Raw genomic sequence first — 22173 nt, 5'->3', positions numbered from 1 at the left:
GAAACATGACCACAAACTTCATCATCAATGAAACATGGCCACAAACTTCCTCATCAATGAAACATGGCCATAAATTTCATCATGAATGAAACATGGCCACAAACTTCATCATCAATGAAACATGGCCACAAACTTCATCATCAATCATGACCATAACCTTCATCATCAATGAAACATGGCCACAACCTTCATCATCAATGAAACATGACCACAAACTTCATCATCAATGAAGCATGGCCATAACCTTCATCATCAATGAAACATGGCCACAAACTTCATCATCAATGAAACATGACCACAACCTTCATCATCAATGAAACATGGCCACAAACTTCATCATCAATGAAACATGGCCACAAACTTCATCATCAATGAAACATGACCACAAACTTCATCATCAATGAAACATGTTGTGGCCTTCATCCACATCATCATTCTTTCTTCAGATCCACATCCTTTCATCCACATCATCCTTCATCCACATCCTTCATCCACATCATCCTTCATCCACATCATCTTTCACATCATCATCACTCACCACATTCATTCTTCAGCCACATGGCCACAAACATGACCACAACCTTCATCATCAAAGAAACATGGCCATAACCTTCATCATCAATGAAACATGGCCACAAACTTCATCATCAATGAAACATGGCCACAACCTTCATCATCAATGAAACATGGCCACAAACTTCATCATCAATGAAACATGGCCACAAACTTCATCATCAATGAAACATGGCCATAACCTTCATCATCAATGAAACATGACCACAATCTTCATCATCAATGAAACATGGCCATAACCTTCATCATCAATGAAACATGGCCATAACCTTCATCATCAATGAAACATGACCACAACCTTAATCATCAATGAAACATGACCACAAACTTCATCATCAATGAAACATGGCCATAACCTTCATCATCAATGAAACATGACCACAAACTTCATCATCAATGAAACATGACTACAACCTTCATCATCAATGAAACATGACCACAAACTTCATCATCAATGAAACATGGCCATAAATTTCATCATCAATGAAACATGGCCACAAACTTCATCATCAATGAAACATGACCACAAACTTCATCATCAATGAAACATGACCACAACCTTCATCATCAATGAAACATGACCACAAACTTCATCATCAATGAAACATGGCCATAACCTTCATCATCAATGAAACATGACCACAAACTTCATCATCAATGAAACATGGCCATAACTTTCATCATCAATGAAACATGGCCATAACTTTCATCATCAATGAAACATGACCACAAACTTCATCATCAATGAAACATGGCCATAACCTTCATCATCAATGAAACATGACCATAACCTTCATCATCAATGAAACATGGCCACAACCTTAATCATCAATGAAACATGACCACAAACTTCATCATCAATGAAACATGGCCACAACCTTCATCATCAATGAAACATGGCCACAAACTTCCTCATCAATGAAACATGGCCATAACCTTCATCATCAATGAAACATGGCCATAACCTTCATCATCAATGAAACATGACCACAAACTTCATCATCAATGAAACATGACCACAACCTTCATCATCAATGAAACATGACCACAAACTTCATCATCAATAAAACATGACCACAAACTTCATCTTCAATGAAACATGACCACAACCTTCATCATCAATGAAACATGGCCACAAACTTCATCATCAATGAAACATGACCACAACCTTCATCATCAATGAAACATGACCACAAACTTCATCTTCAATGAAACATGACCACAAACTTCATCATCAATGAAACATGACCACAACCTTCATCATCAATGAAACATGACCACAAACTTCATCATCAATGAAACATGGCCACAAACTTCATCATCAATGAAACATGACCACAACCTTCATCATCAATGAAACATGGCCACAAACTTCATCATCAATGAAACATGGCCAGAACCTTCATCATCGATGAAACATGACCACAACCTTCATCATCAATGAAACATGACCACAACCTTCATCATCAATGAAACATGGCCAGAAACTTCATCATCAATGAAACATGGCCATAACCTTAATCATCAATGAAACATGGCCACAAACTTCATCATCAATGAAACATGGCCACAAACTTCCTCCTCAATGAAACATGGCCATAACCTTCATCATCAATGAAACATGACCACAAACTTCATCATCAATGAAACATGGCCACAAACTTCATCATCAATGAAACATGGCCACAAACTTCATCATCAATGAAACATGGCCACAAACTTCCTCATCAATGAAACATGACCACAAACTTCATCATCAATGAAACATGACCACAACCTTCATCATCAATGAAACATGACCACAAACTTCATCATCAATGAAACATGACCACAAACTTCATCTTCAATGAAACATGACCACAACCTTCATCATCAATGAAACATGGCCACAAACATCATCATCAATGAAACATGGCCACAAACTACATCATCAATGAAACATGACCACAACCTTCATCATCAATGAAACATGGCCACAAACTTCATCATCGATGAAACATGACCACAACCTTCATCATCAATGAAACATGACCACAACCTTCATCATCAATGAAACATGGCCACAAACTTCATCATCAATGAAACATGGCCATAACCTTCATCATCAATGAAACATGGCCAGAAACTTCATCATCAATGAAACATGGCCACAAACTTCCTCATCAATGAAACATGGCCATAACTTTCATCATGAATGAAACATGGCCACAAACTTCCTCATCAATGAAACATGGCCATAACCTTCATCATCAATGAAACATGACCACAAACTTCATCATCAATGAAACATGGCCACAAACTTCATCATCAATGAAACATGGCCATAACCTTCATCATGAATGAAACATGGCCACAAACTTCATCATCAATGAAACATGGCCACAAACTTCATCATCAATGAAACATGACCATAACCTTCATCATCAATGAAACATGGCCACAACCTTCATCATCAATGAAACATGACCACAAACTTCATCATCAATGAAACATGGCCATAACCTTAATCATCAATGAAACATGGCCACAAACTTCATCATCAATGAAACATGGCCAGAACCTTCATCATCGATGAAACATGACCACAACCTTCATCATCAATGAAACATGACCACAACCTTCATCATCAATGAAACATGACCACAACCTTCATCATCAATGAAACATGACCACAAACTTCATCATCAATGAAACAGGGCCATAACCTTCATCATCAATGAAACATGACCACAAACTTCATCATCAATGAAACATGACTACAACCTTCATCATCAATGAAACATGACCACAAACTTCATCATCAATAAAACATGACCACAAACTTCATCTTCAATGAAACATGACCACAACCTTCATCATCAATGAAACATGGCCACAAACTTCATCATCAATGAAACATGACCACAACCTTCATCATCAATGAAACATGACCACAAACTTCATCTTCAATGAAACATGACCACAAACTTCATCATCAATGAAACATGACCACAACCTTCATCATCAATGAAACATGACCACAAACTTCATCATCAATGAAACATGGCCACAAACTTCATCATCAATGAAACATGACCACAACCTTCATCATCAATGAAACATGGCCACAAACTTCATCATCAATGAAACATGGCCAGAACCTTCATCATCGATGAAACATGACCACAACCTTCATCATCAATGAAACATGACCACAACCTTCATCATCAATGAAACATGGCCAGAAACTTCATCATCAATGAAACATGGCCATAACCTTAATCATCAATGAAACATGGCCACAAACTTCATCATCAATGAAACATGACCAAAAACTTCATCATAAATGAAACATGGCCACAAACTTCATCATCAATGAAACATGGCCATAACTTTCATCATCAATGAAACATGGCCACAAACTTCATCATCAATGAAACATGGCCAGAACCTTCATCATCGATGAAACATGACCACAACCTTCATCATCAATGAAACATGACCACAACCTTCATCATCAATGAAACATGGCCAGAAACTTCATCATCAATGAAACATGGCCATAACCTTCATCATCAATGAAACATGACCACAAACTTCATCATCAATGAAACATGACTACAACCTTCATCATCAATGAAACATGACCACAAACTTCATCATCAATGAAACATGGCCATAACTTTCATCATCAATGAAACATGGCCACAAACTTCATCATCAATGAAACATGGCCATAACTTTCATCATCAATGAAACATGACCACAAACTTCATCATCAATGAAACATGGCCATAACTTTCATCATCAATGAAACATGACCACAAACTTCATCATCAATGAAACATGGCCATAACCTTCATCATCAATGAAACATGGCCACAAACTTCCTCATCAATGAAACATGACCACAAACTTCATCATCAATGAAACATGACCACAACCTTCATCATCAATGAAACATGACCACAAACTTCATCATCAATGAAACATGACCACAAACTTCATCTTCAATGAAACATGACCACAACCTTCATCATCAATGAAACATGGCCACAAACATCATCATCAATGAAACATGGCCACAAACTACATCATCAATGAAACATGACCACAACCTTCATCATCAATGAAACATGGCCACAAACTTCATCATCGATGAAACATGACCACAACCTTCATCATCAATGAAACATGACCACAACCTTCATCATCAATGAAACATGGCCACAAACTTCATCATCAATGAAACATGGCCATAACCTTCATCATCAATGAAACATGGCCAGAAACTTCATCATCAATGAAACATGGCCACAAACTTCCTCATCAATGAAACATGGCCATAACTTTCATCATGAATGAAACATGGCCACAAACTTCCTCATCAATGAAACATGGCCATAACCTTCATCATCAATGAAACATGACCACAAACTTCATCATCAATGAAACATGGCCACAAACTTCATCATCAATGAAACATGGCCATAACCTTCATCATGAATGAAACATGGCCACAAACTTCATCATCAATGAAACATGGCCACAAACTTCATCATCAATGAAACATGACCATAACCTTCATCATCAATGAAACATGGCCACAACCTTCATCATCAATGAAACATGACCACAAACTTCATCATCAATGAAACATGGCCATAACCTTAATCATCAATGAAACATGGCCACAAACTTCATCATCAATGAAACATGGCCAGAACCTTCATCATCGATGAAACATGACCACAACCTTCATCATCAATGAAACATGACCACAACCTTCATCATCAATGAAACATGACCACAACCTTCATCATCAATGAAACATGACCACAAACTTCATCATCAATGAAACAGGGCCATAACCTTCATCATCAATGAAACATGACCACAAACTTCATCATCAATGAAACATGACTACAACCTTCATCATCAATGAAACATGACCACAAACTTCATCATCAATAAAACATGACCACAAACTTCATCTTCAATGAAACATGACCACAACCTTCATCATCAATGAAACATGGCCACAAACTTCATCATCAATGAAACATGACCACAACCTTCATCATCAATGAAACATGACCACAAACTTCATCTTCAATGAAACATGACCACAAACTTCATCATCAATGAAACATGACCACAACCTTCATCATCAATGAAACATGACCACAAACTTCATCATCAATGAAACATGGCCACAAACTTCATCATCAATGAAACATGACCACAACCTTCATCATCAATGAAACATGGCCACAAACTTCATCATCAATGAAACATGGCCAGAACCTTCATCATCGATGAAACATGACCACAACCTTCATCATCAATGAAACATGACCACAACCTTCATCATCAATGAAACATGGCCAGAAACTTCATCATCAATGAAACATGGCCATAACCTTAATCATCAATGACCACAAACTTCATCATCAATGAAACATGACCAAAAACTTCATCATAAATGAAACATGGCCATAACCTTCATCATCAATGAAACATGACCACAAACTTCATCATCAATGAAACATGACTACAACCTTCATCATCAATGAAACATGACCACAAACTTCATCATCAATGAAACATGGCCATAACTTTCATCATCAATGAAACATGGCCACAAACTTCATCATCAATGAAACATGGCCATAACTTTCATCATCAATGAAACATGACCACAAACTTCATCATCAATGAAACATGGCCATAACTTTCATCATCAATGAAACATGACCACAAACTTCATCATCAATGAAACATGGCCATAACCTTCATCATCAATGAAACATGACCATAACCTTCATCATCAATGAAACATGGCCACAACCTTCATCATCAATGAAACATGACCACAAACTTCATCATCAATGAAACATGGCCACAACCTTCATCATCAATGAAACATGGCCACAAACTTCCTCATCAATGAAACATGGCCATAACCTTCATCATCAATGAAACATGACCACAAACTTCATCATCAATGAAACATGGCCATAACCTTCATCATCAATGAAACATGACCACAACCTTCATCATCAATGAAACATGACCACAAACTTCATCATCAATGAAACATGGCCATAACCTTCATCATCAATGAAACATGACCACAAACTTCATCATCAATGAAACATGACCACAACCTTCATCATCAATGAAACATGACCACAAACTTCATCATCAATAAAACATGACCACAAACTTCATCTTCAATGAAACATGACAACAACCTTCATCTTCAATGAAACATGACCACAACCTTCATCATCAATGAAACATGGCCACAAACTTCATCATCAATGAAACATGGCCATAACCTTCATCATCAATGAAACATGACCACAAACTTCATCATCAATGAAACATGGCCATAACCTTCATCATCAATGAAACATGACCACAACCTTCATCATCAATGAAACATGACCACAAACTTCATCATCAATGAAACATGGCCATAACCTTCATCATCAATGAAACATGACCACAACCTTCATCATCAATGAAACATGACCACAAACTTCATCATCAATGAAACATGGCCATAACCTTCATCATCAATGAAACATGACCACAAACTTCATCATCAATGAAACATGGCCATAACCTTCATCATCAATGAAACATGGCCACAACCTTCATAATCAATGAAACATGACCACAAACTTCATCATCAATGAAACATGGCCATAACCTTCATCATCAATGAAACATGGCCACAACCTTCATCATCAATTAAACATGACCACAACCTTCATCATCAATGAAACATGGCCACAAACTTCATCATCAATGAAACATGGCCATAACTTTCATCATCAATGAAACATGGCCATAACTTTCATCATCAATGAAACATGGCCACAAACTTCTTCATCAATGAAACATGACCACAAACTTCATCATCAATGAAACATGGCCATAACCTTCATCATCAATGAAACATGACCACAACCTTCATCATCAATGAAACATGACCACAAACTTCATCATCAATGAAACATGGCCATAACTTTCATCATCAATGAAACATGACCACAACCTTCATCATCAATGAAACATGGCCACAAACTTCATCATCAATGAAACATGACCAAAAACTTCATCATAAATGAAACATGGCCATAACCTTCATCATCAATGAAACATGACCACAAACTTCATCATCAATGAAACATGACTACAACCTTCATCATCAATGAAACATGACCACAAACTTCATCATCAATGAAACATGGCCATAACTTTCATCATCAATGAAACATGGCCACAAACTTCATCATCAATGAAACATGGCCATAACTTTCATCATCAATGAAACATGACCACAAACTTCATCATCAATGAAACATGGCCATAACTTTCATCATCAATGAAACATGACCACAAACTTCATCATCAATGAAACATGGCCATAACCTTCATCATCAATGAAACATGACCATAACCTTCATCATCAATGAAACATGGCCACAACCTTCATCATCAATGAAACATGACCACAAACTTCATCATCAATGAAACATGGCCACAACCTTCATCATCAATGAAACATGGCCACAAACTTCCTCATCAATGAAACATGGCCATAACCTTCATCATCAATGAAACATGACCACAAACTTCATCATCAATGAAACATGGCCATAACCTTCATCATCAATGAAACATGACCACAACCTTCATCATCAATGAAACATGACCACAAACTTCATCATCAATGAAACATGGCCATAACCTTCATCATCAATGAAACATGACCACAAACTTCATCATCAATGAAACATGACCACAACCTTCATCATCAATGAAACATGACCACAAACTTCATCATCAATAAAACATGACCACAAACTTCATCTTCAATGAAACATGACAACAACCTTCATCTTCAATGAAACATGACCACAACCTTCATCATCAATGAAACATGGCCACAAACTTCATCATCAATGAAACATGGCCATAACCTTCATCATCAATGAAACATGACCACAAACTTCATCATCAATGAAACATGGCCATAACCTTCATCATCAATGAAACATGACCACAACCTTCATCATCAATGAAACATGACCACAAACTTCATCATCAATGAAACATGGCCATAACCTTCATCATCAATGAAACATGACCACAACCTTCATCATCAATGAAACATGACCACAAACTTCATCATCAATGAAACATGGCCATAACCTTCATCATCAATGAAACATGACCACAAACTTCATCATCAATGAAACATGGCCATAACCTTCATCATCAATGAAACATGGCCACAACCTTCATAATCAATGAAACATGACCACAAACTTCATCATCAATGAAACATGGCCATAACCTTCATCATCAATGAAACATGGCCACAACCTTCATCATCAATTAAACATGACCACAACCTTCATCATCAATGAAACATGGCCACAAACTTCATCATCAATGAAACATGGCCATAACTTTCATCATCAATGAAACATGGCCATAACTTTCATCATCAATGAAACATGGCCACAAACTTCTTCATCAATGAAACATGACCACAAACTTCATCATCAATGAAACATGGCCATAACCTTCATCATCAATGAAACATGACCACAACCTTCATCATCAATGAAACATGACCACAAACTTCATCATCAATGAAACATGGCCATAACTTTCATCATCAATGAAACATGACCACAACCTTCATCATCAATGAAACATGGCCACAAACTTCATCATCAATGAAACATGGCCATAACCTTCATCATCAATGAAACATGGCCACAAACTTCATCATCAATGAAACATGGCCACAAACTTCCTCATCAATGAAACATGGCCATAACTTTCATCATGAATGAAACATGGCCACAAACTTCCTCATCAATGAAACATGGCCATAACCTTCATAATCAATGAAACATGACCACAAACTTCATCATCAATGAAACATGGCCACAAACTTCATCATCAATGAAACATGGCCATAACCTTCATCATCAATGAAACATGACCACAAACTTCATCATCAATGAAACATGGCCACAAACTTCCTCATCAATGAAACATGGCCATAACTTTCATCATGAATGAAACATGGCCACAAACTTCATCATCAATGAAACATGGCCACAAACTTCATCATCAATGAAACATGACCATAACCTTCATCATCAATGAAACATGGCCACAACCTTCATCATCAATGAAACATGACCACAAACTTCATCATCAATGAAACATGACCACAAACTTCATCATCAATGAAACATGGCCATAACTTTCATCATCAATGAAACATGACCACAAACTTCATCATCAATGAAACATGGCCATAACCTTCATCATCAATGAAACATGACCATAACCTTCATCATCAATGAAACATGGCCACAACCTTCATCATCAATGAAACATGACCACAAACTTCATCATCAATGAAACATGGCCACAACCTTCATCATCAATGAAACATGGCCACAACCTTCATCATCAATGAAACATGGCCACAAACTTCCTCATCAATGAAACATGGCCATAACCTTCATCATCAATGAAACATGACCACAAACTTCATCATCAATGAAACATGGCCATAACCTTCATCATCAATGAAACATGACCACAAACTTCATCATCAATGAAACATGACCACAACCTTCATCATCAATGAAACATGACCACAAACTTCATCATCAATGAAACATGGCCATAACCTTCATCATCAATGAAACATGACCACAAACTTCATCATCAATAAAACATGACCACAAACTTCATCTTCAATGAAACATGACCACAACCTTCATCATCAATGAAACATGGCCACAAACTTCATCATCAATGAAACATGACCACAACCTTCATCATCAATGAAACATGACCACAAACTTCATCTTCAATGAAACATGACCACAAACTTCATCATCGATGAAACATGACCACAAACTTCATCATCAATGAAACATGGCCACAAACTTCATCATCAATGAAACATGACCACAACCTTCATCATCAATGAAACATGGCCACAAACTTCATCATCAATGAAACATGGCCAGAACCTTCATCATCGATGAAACATGACCACAACCTTCATCATCAATGAAACATGACCACAACCTTCATCATCAATGAAACATGACCACAAACTTCATCATCAATGAAACATGGCCATAACCTTCATCATCAATGAAACATGACCACAAACTTCATGGTCAATGAAACATGACCACAACCTTCATCATCAATGAAACATGACCACAAACTTCATCATCAATGAAGCATGGCCATAACTTTCATCATCAATGAAACATGACCACAAACTTCATCATCAATGAAACATGACCACAAACTTCATCATCAATGAAACATGACCACAAACTTCATCATCAATGAAACATGGCCATAACCTTCATCATCAATGAAACATGACCACAAACTTCATCATCAATGAAACATGGCCATAACTTTCATCATCAATGAAACATGGCCACAAACTTCTTCATCAATGAAACATGACCACAAACTTCATCATCAATGAAACATGGCCATAACCTTCATCATCAATGAAACATGACCACAACCTTCATCATCAATGAAACATGACCACAAACTTCATCATCAATGAAACATGGCCATAACTTTCATCATCAATGAAACATGACCACAACCTTCATCATCAATGAAACATGGCCACAAACTTCATCATCAATGAAACATGGCCATAACCTTCATCATCAATGAAACATGGCCACAAACTACATCATCAATGAAACATGGCCACAAACTTCCTCATCAATGAAACATGGCCATAACTTTCATCATGAATGCAACATGGCCACAAACTTCCTCATCAATGAAACATGGCCATAACCTTCATCATCAATGAAACATGACCACAAACTTCATCATCAATGAAACATGGCCACAAACTTCATCATCAATGAAACATGGCCATAACCTTCATCATCAATGAAACATGACCACAAACTTCATCATCAATGAAACATGGCCACAAACTTCGTCATCAATGAAACATGGCCATAACTTTCATCATGAATGAAACATGGCCACAAACTTCATCATCAATGAAACATGGCCACAAACTTCATCATCAATGAAACATGACCATAACCTTCATCATCAATGAAACATGGCCACAACCTTCATCATCAATGAAACATGACCACAAACTTCATCATCAATGAAACATGGCCATAACCTTCATCATCAATGAAACATGGCCACAAACTTCATCATCAATGAAACATGACCAAAACCTTCATCATCAATGAAACATGGCCACAACCTTCATCATCAATGAAACATGGCCACAAACTTCATCATCAATGAAACATCGCCACAAACTTCATCATCAATGAAACATGGCCATAACCTTCATCATCAATGAAACATGACCACAATCTTCATCATCAATGAAACATGACCACAACCTTCATCATCAATGAAACATGACCACAAACTTCATCATCAATGAAACATGGCCATAACCTTCATCATCAATGAAACATGACCACAAACTTCATCATCAATGAAACATGACTACAACCTTCATCATCAATGAAACATGACCACAAACTTCATCATCAATGAAACATGGCCATAACCTTCATCATCAATGAAACATGACCACAACCTTCAACATCAATGAAACATGACCACAACCTTCATCATCAATGAAACATGACCACAAACTTCATCATCAATGAAACATGGCCACAACCTTCATCATCAATGAAACATGACCACAAACTTCATCATCAATGAAACATGGCCACAAACTTCATCATCAATGAAACATGGCCACAACCTTCATCATCAATGAAACATGGCCACAAACTTCCTCATCAATGAAACATGGCCATAACCTTCATCATCAATGAAACATGACCATAACCTTCATCATCAATGAAACATGGCCACAACCTTCATCATCAATGAAACATAACCACAAACTTCATCATCAATGAAACATGGCCACAACCTTCATCATCAATGAAACATGGCCACAAACTTCCTCATCAATGAAACATGGCCATAACCTTCATCATCAATGAAACATGACCACAAACTTCATCATCAATGAAACATGGCCATAACCTTCATCATCAATGAAACATGACCACAAACTTCATCATCAATGAAACATGACCACTACCTTCATCATCAATGAAACATGACCACAAACTTCATCATCAATGAAACATGGCCATAACCTTCATCATCAATGAAACATGACCACAAACTTCATCATCAATGAAACATGACCACAACCTTCATCATCAATGAAACATGACCACAAATTTCATCATCAATAAAACATGACCACAAACTTCATCTTCAATGAAACATGACCACAAACTTCATCATCAATGAAACATGACCACAAACTTCATCATCAATGAAACATGGCCATAACCTTCATCATCAATGAAACATGACCACAAACTTCATCATCAATGAAACATGGCCATAACTTTCATCATCAATGAAACATGGCCATAACTTTCAGCATCAATGAAACATGGCCACAAACTTCTTCATCAATGAAACATGACCACAAACTTCATCATCAATGAAACATGGCCATAACCTTCATCATCAATGAAACATGACCACAACCCTCTGATGGTTAAACTGCCGAAATCTCGGCTCTCCGCTCACCTTCACTCTTTCATTCCTCTTTTCTCCCGCCTCTGGAACAAACTCCCTCACTCCCTTCAATCCCACTCCTCCCTCCAGGTCTTTAAAACAGCTGTTCACCACCATCTCTTATCTTCCCCCATCCAAAACCTTGATCTTTTCTACCCCCGCTAATTCACCCCAGATCCACCTTGTTTGAAATTCCAACTTCTTTCCTGGAAGTCCTGGCAGTGTCCATATGTTTTATACCTCTCCCACTGCCCCCTTCCCACGCCCCCCCCCCCCCAAAGCCCTCGCCCTCTCTCAGATCTCTCGATGTCTCCATGTCTCTCGGTCCCTGCTCTCAAATGTTGTGTTTGTGTCCTTCCCCCTCTCTCCCCATCTTGTCTACCGCTCCCTATGTTATATGTTTTATGTGTCGGTTTGTCTTTCTGTGTGATTAATGTTCGCTCTTTCACGAGCCTCGATATTGTATACAAAAACCTTCATCATCAATGAAACATGACCACAAACTTCATCATCAATGAAACATGGCCATAACTTTCATCATCAATGAAACATGACCACAACCTTCATCATCAATGAAACATGGCCACAAACTTCATCATCAATGAAACATGGCCATAACCTTCATCATCAATGAAACATGGCCACAAACTTCATCATCAATGAAACATGGCCACAAACTTCCTCATCAATGAAACATGGCCATAACTTTCATCATGAATGAAACATGGCCACAAACTTCCTCATCAATGAAACATGGCCATAATCTTCATAATCAATGAAACATGACCACAAACTTCATCATCAATGAAACATGGCCACAAACTTCATCATCAATGAAACATGGCCATAACCTTCATCATCAATGAAACATGACCACAAACTTCATCATCAATGAAACATGGCCACAAACTTCCTCATCAATGAAACATGGCCATAACTTTCATCATGAATGAAACATGGCCACAAACTTCATCATCAATGAAACATGGCCACAAACTTCATCATCAATGAAACATGACCACAAACTTCATCATCAATGAAACATGGCCATAACCTTCATCATCAATGAAACATGACCATAACCTTCATCATCAATGAAACATGGCCACAACCTTCATCATCAATGAAACATGACCACAAACTTCATCATCAATGAAACATGGCCACAACCTTCATCATCAATGAAACATGGCCACAACCTTCATCATCAATGAAACATGGCCACAAACTTCCTCATCAATGAAACATGGCCATAACCTTCATCATCAATGAAACATGACCACAAACTTCATCATCAATGAAACATGGCCATAACCTTCATCATCAATGAAACATGACCACAAACTTCATCATCAATGAAACATGACCACAACCTTCATCATCAATGAAACATGACCACAAACTTCATCATCAATGAAACATGGCCATAACCTTCATCATCAATGAAACATGACCACAAACTTCATCATCAATGAAACATGGCCATAACCTTCATCATCAATGAAACATGACCACAAACTTCATCATCAATGAAACATGACCACAACCTTCATCATCAATGAAACATGACCACAAACTTCATCATCAATAAAACATGACCACAAACTTCATCTTCAATGAAACATGACCACAACCTTCATCATCAATGAAACATGGCCACAACCTTCATCATCAATGAAACATGACCACAAACTTCATCTTCAATGAAACATGGCCACAACCTTCATCATCAATGAAACATGGCCACAACCTTCATCATCAATGAAACATGACCACAAACTTCATGTTCAATGAAACATGGCCACAACCTTCATCATCAATGAAACATGGCCACAACCTTCATCATCAATGAAACATGACCACAAACTTCATCTTCAATGAAACATGGCCACAACCTTCATCATCAATGAAACATGACCACAACCTTCATCATCAATGAAACATGGCCACAAACTTCATCATCAATGAAACATGGCCAGAACCTTCATCATCGATGAAACATGACCACAACCTTCATCATCAATGAAACATGACCACAACCTTCATCATCAATGAAACATGACCACAAACTTCATCATCAATGAAACATGGCCATAACCTTCATCATCAATGAAACATGACCACAAACTTCATGGTCAATGAAACATGACCACAACCTTCATCATCAATGAAACATGACCACAAACTTCATCATCAATGAAGCATGGCCATAACTTTCATCATCAATGAAACATGACCACAAACTTCATCATAAATGAAACATGACCACAAACTTCATCATCAATGAAACATGACCACAAACTTCATCATCAATGAAACATGGCCATAACTTTCATCATCAATGAAACATGACCACAAACTTCGTCATCAATGAAACATGGCCACAACCTTCATCATCAATGAAACATGACCACAAACTTCATCATCAATGAAACATGGCCATAACCTTCATCATCAATGAAACATGGCCACAACCTTCATCATCAATTAAACATGACCACAACCTTCATCATCAATGAAACATGGCCACAAACTTCATCATCAATGAAACATGGCCACAAACTTCATCATCAATGAAACATGGCCACAAACTTCATCATCAATGAAACATGGCCATAACCTTCATCATCAATGAAACATGGCCACAAACTTCATCATCAATGAAACATGACCACAAACTTCATCATCAATGAAACATGACCACAAACTTCATCATCAATGAAACATGGCCATAACCTTCATCATCAATGAAACATGACCACAAACTTCATCATCAATGAAACATGGCCATAACTTTCATCATCAATGAAACATGGCCACAAACTTCTTCATCAATGAAACATGACCACAAACTTCATCATCAATGAAACATGGCCATAACCTTCATCATCAATGAAACATGACCACAACCTTCATCATCAATGAAACATGACCACAAACTTCATCATCAATGAAACATGGCCATAACTTTCATCATCAATGAAACATGACCACAACCTTCATCATCAATGAAACATGGCCACAAACATCATCATCAATGAAACATGGCCATAACCTTCATCATCAATGAAACATGGCCACAAACTACATCATCAATGAAACATGGCCACAAACTTCCTCATCAATGAAACATGGCCATAACTTTCATCATGAATGCAACATGGCCACAAACTTCCTCATCAATGAAACATGGCCATAACCTTCATCATCAATGAAACATGACCACAAACTTCATCATCAATGAAACATGGCCACAAACTTCATCATCAATGAAACATGGCCATAACCTTCATCATCAATGAAACATGACCACAAACTTCCTCATCAATGAAACATGGCCATAACCTTCATCATCAATGAAACATGACCATAACCTTCATCATCAATGAAACATGGTCACAACCTTCATCATCAATGAAACATGGCCACAACCTTCATCATCAATGAAACATGGCCACAAACTTCCTCATCAATGAAACATGGCCACAAACTTCATCATCAATGAAACATGGCCATAACCTTCATCATCAATGAAACATGGCCACAAACTTCATCATCAATGAAACATGGCCACAAACTTCCTCATCAATGAAACATGGCCATAACTTTCATCATGAATGAAACATGGCCACAAACTTCCTCATCAATGAAACATGGCCATAACCTTCATCATCAAAGAAACATGACCACAAACTTCATCATCAATGAAACATGGCCACAAACTTCATCATCAATGAAACATGGCCATAACCTTCATCATCAATGAAACATGACCACAAACTTCATCATCAATGAAACATGGCCACAAACTTCCTCATCAATGAAACATGGCCATAACTTTCATCATGAATGAACCATGGCCACAAACTTCATCATCAATGAAACATGACCATAACCTTCATCATCAAAGAAACATGGCCACAACCTTCATCATCAATGAAACATGACCACAAACTTCATCATCAATGAAACATGGCCATAACCTTCATCATCAATGAAACATGACCACAAACTTCATCATCAATGAAACATGGCCACAAACTTCCTCATCAATGAAACATGGCCATAACTTTCATCATGAATGAAACATGGCCATAACTTTCATCATCAATGAAACATGACCACAAACTTCATCATCAATGAAACATGACCACAAACTTCATCATCAATGAAACATGACCACAAACTTCATCATCAATGAAACATGACCACAAACTTCATCATCAATGAAACATGACCACAAACTTCATCATCAATGAAACATGGCCATAACCTTCATCATCAATGAAACATGACCATAACCTTCATCATCAATGAAACATGACCACAACCTTCATCATCAATGAAACATGACCACAAACTTCATCATCAATGAAACATGGCCATAACCTTCATCATCAATGAAACATGGCCACAACCTTCATCATCAATTAAACATGACCACAACCTTCATCATCAATGAAACATGGCCACAAACTTCATCATCAATGAAACATGGCCACAAACTTCCTCATCAATGAAACATGGCCATAACTTTCATCATGAACGAAACATGGCCACAAACTTCCTCATCAATGAAACATGGCCATAACCTTCATCATCAATGAAACATGACCACAAACTTCATCATCAATGAAACATGGCCATAACCTTCATCATCAATGAAACATGGCCACAAAATTCCTCATCAATGAAACATGGCCATAACTTTCATCATGAATGAAACATGGCCACAAGCTTCATCATCAATGAAACATGGCCACAAACTTCATCATCAATGAAACATGACCATAACCTTCATCATCAATGAAACATGGCCACAACCTTCATCATCAATGAAACATGACCACAAACTTCATCATCAATGAAACATGGCCATAACCTTCATCATCAATGAAACATGGCCATAACCTTCATCATCAATGAAACATGGCCACAAACTTCATCATCAATGAAACATGACCACAACCTTCATCATCAATGAAACATGGCCACAACCTTCATCATCAATGAAACATGGCCAGAAACTTCATCATCAATGAAACATGACCACAAACTTCATCATCAATGAAACATGACCACAACCTTCATCATCAATGAAACATGACCACAAACTTCATCATCAATGAAACATGGCCACAAACTTCCTCATCAATGAAACATGGCCATAACTTTCATCATGAATGAAACATGGCCACAAACTTCATCATCAATGAAACATGGCCACAAACTTCATCATCAATGAAACATGACCATAACCTTCATCATCAATGAAACATGGCCATAACCTTCATCATCAATGAAACATGACCACAAACTTCATCATCAATGAAACATGGCCATAACCTTCATCATCAATGAAACATGACCATAACCTTCATCATCAATGAAACATGACCACAACCTTCATCATCAATGAAACATGACCACAAACTTCATCATCAATGAAACATGGCCATAACCTTCATCATCAATGAAACATGGCCACAACCTTCATCATCAATTAAACATGACCACAACCTTCATCATCAATGAAACATGGCCACAAACTTCATCATCAATGAAACATGGCCACAAACTTCATCATCAATGAAACATGGCCATAACCTTCATCATCAATGAAACATGACCACAAACTTCATCATCAATGAAACATGGCCACAAACTTCCTCATCAATGAAACATGGCCATAAATTTCATCATGAATGAAACATGGCCACAAACTTCATCATCAATGAAACATGGCCACAAACTTCATCATCAATCATGACCATAACCTTCATCATCAATGAAACATGGCCACAACCTTCATCATCAATGAAACATGACCACAAACTTCATCATCAATGAAGCATGGCCATAACCTTCATCATCAATGAAACATGGCCACAAACTTCATCATCAATGAAACATGACCACAACCTTCATCATCAATGAAACATGGCCACAAACTTCATCATCAATGAAACATGGCCACAAACTTCATCATCAATGAAACATGACCACAAACTTCATCATCAATGAAACATGTTGTGGCCTTCATCCACATCATCATTCTTTCTTCAGATCCACATCCTTTCATCCACATCATCCTTCATCCACATCCTTCATCCACATCATCCTTCATCCACATCATCTTTCACATCATCATCACTCACCACATTCATTCTTCAGCCACATGGCCACAAACATGACCACAACCTTCATCATCAAAGAAACATGGCCATAACCTTCATCATCAATGAAACATGGCCACAACCTTCATCATCAATTAAACATGACCACAACCTTCATCATCAATGAAACATGGCCACAAACTTCATCATCAATGAAACATGGCCACAACCTTCATCATCAATGAAACATGGCCACAAACTTCATCATCAATGAAACATGGCCACAAACTTCATCATCAATGAAACATGGCCATAACCTTCATCATCAATGAAACATGACCACAATCTTCATCATCAATGAAACATGACCACAACCTTAATCATCAATGAAACATGACCACAAACTTCATCATCAATGAAACATGGCCATAACCTTCATCATCAATGAAACATGACCACAAACTTCATCATCAATGAAACATGACTACAACCTTCATCATCAATGAAACATGACCACAAACTTCATCATCAATGAAACATGGCCATACATTTCATCATCAATGAAACATGGCCACAAACTTCATCATCAATGAAACATGACCACAAACTTCATCATCAATGAAACATGACCACAACCTTCATCATCAATGAAACATGACCACAAACTTCATCATCAATGAAACATGGCCATAACCTTCATCATCAATGAAACATGACCACAACCTTCATCATCAATGAAACATGACCACAACCTTCATCATCAATGAAACATGACCACAAACTTCATCATCAATGAAACATGGCCATAACCTTCATCATCAATGAAACATGACCATAACCTTCATCATCAATGAAACATGGCCACAACCTTAATCATCAATGAAACATGACCACAAACTTCATCATCAATGAAACATGGCCACAACCTTCATCATCAATGAAACATGGCCACAAACTTCCTCATCAATGAAACATGGCCATAACCTTCATCATCAATGAAACATGGCCATAACCTTCATCATCAATGAAACATGACCACAAACTTCATCATCAATGAAACATGACCACAACCTTCATCATCAATGAAACATGACCAAAACCTGCATCATCAATGAAACATGACCACAACCTTCATCATCAATGAAACATGGCCACAAACTTCATCATCAATGAAACATGACCACAACCTTCATCATCAATGAAACATGACCACAAACTTCATCTTCAATGAAACATGACCACAAACTTCATCATCAATGAAACATGACCACAACCTTCATCATCAATGAAACATGACCACAAACTTCATCATCAATGAAACATGGCCACAAACTTCATCATCAATGAAACATGACCACAACCTTCATCATCAATGAAACATGGCCACAAACTTCATCATCAATGAAACATGGCCAGAACCTTCATCATCGATGAAACATGACCACAACCTTCATCATCAATGAAACATGACCACAACCTTCATCATCAATGAAACATGGCCAGAAACTTCATCATCAATGAAACATGGCCATAACCTTAATCATCAATGAAACATGGCCACAAACTTCATCATCAATGAAACATGGCCACAAACTTCCTCCTCAATGAAACATGGCCATAACCTTCATCATCAATGAAACATGACCACAAACTTCATCATCAATGAAACATGGCCACAAACTTCATCATCAATGAAACATGGCCACAAACTTCATCATCAATGAAACATGGCCACAAACTTCCTCATCAATGAAACATGACCACAAACTTCATCATCAATGAAACATGACCACAACCTTCATCATCAATGAAACATGACCACAAACTTCATCATCAATGAAACATGACCACAAACTTCATCTTCAATGAAACATGACCACAACCTTCATCATCAATGAAACATGGCCACAAACATCATCATCAATGAAACATGGCCACAAACTACATCATCAATGAAACATGACCACAACCTTCATCATCAATGAAACATGGCCACAAACTTCATCATCGATGAAACATGACCACAACCTTCATCATCAATGAAACATGACCACAACCTTCATCATCAATGAAACATGGCCACAAACTTCATCATCAATGAAACATGGCCATAACCTTCATCATCAATGAAACATGGCCAGAAACTTCATCATCAATGAAACATGGCCACAAACTTCCTCATCAATGAAACATGGCCATAACTTTCATCATGAATGAAACATGGCCACAAACTTCCTCATCAATGAAACATGGCCATAACCTTCATCATCAATGAAACATGACCACAAACTTCATCATCAATGAAACATGGCCACAAACTTCATCATCAATGAAACATGGCCATTAACCTTCATCATGAATGAAACATGGCCACAAACTTCATCATCAATGAAACATGGCCACAAACTTCATCATCAATGAAACATGACCATAACCTTCATCATCAATGAAACATGGCCACAACCTTCATCATCAATGAAACATGACCACAAACTTCATCATCAATGAAACATGGCCATAACCTTAATCATCAATGAAACATGGCCACAAACTTCATCATCAATGAAACATGGCCAGAACCTTCATCATCGATGAAACATGACCACAACCTTCATCATCAATGAAACATGACCACAACCTTCATCATCAATGAAACATGACCACAACCTTCATCATCAATGAAACATGACCACAAACTTCATCATCAATGAAACAGGGCCATAACCTTCATCATCAATGAAACATGACCACAAACTTCATCATCAATGAAACATGACTACAACCTTCATCATCAATGAAACATGACCAC

The sequence above is a fragment of the Myxine glutinosa genome, chromosome 3, assembly GCF_964187855.1.
Source record: "Myxine glutinosa chromosome 3, kmMyxGlut1.1, whole genome shotgun sequence".
NCBI classification, from domain to species: Eukaryota; Metazoa; Chordata; class Myxini; order Myxiniformes; family Myxinidae; genus Myxine; species Myxine glutinosa.
This window is presented reverse-complemented; position numbering follows the sequence as displayed.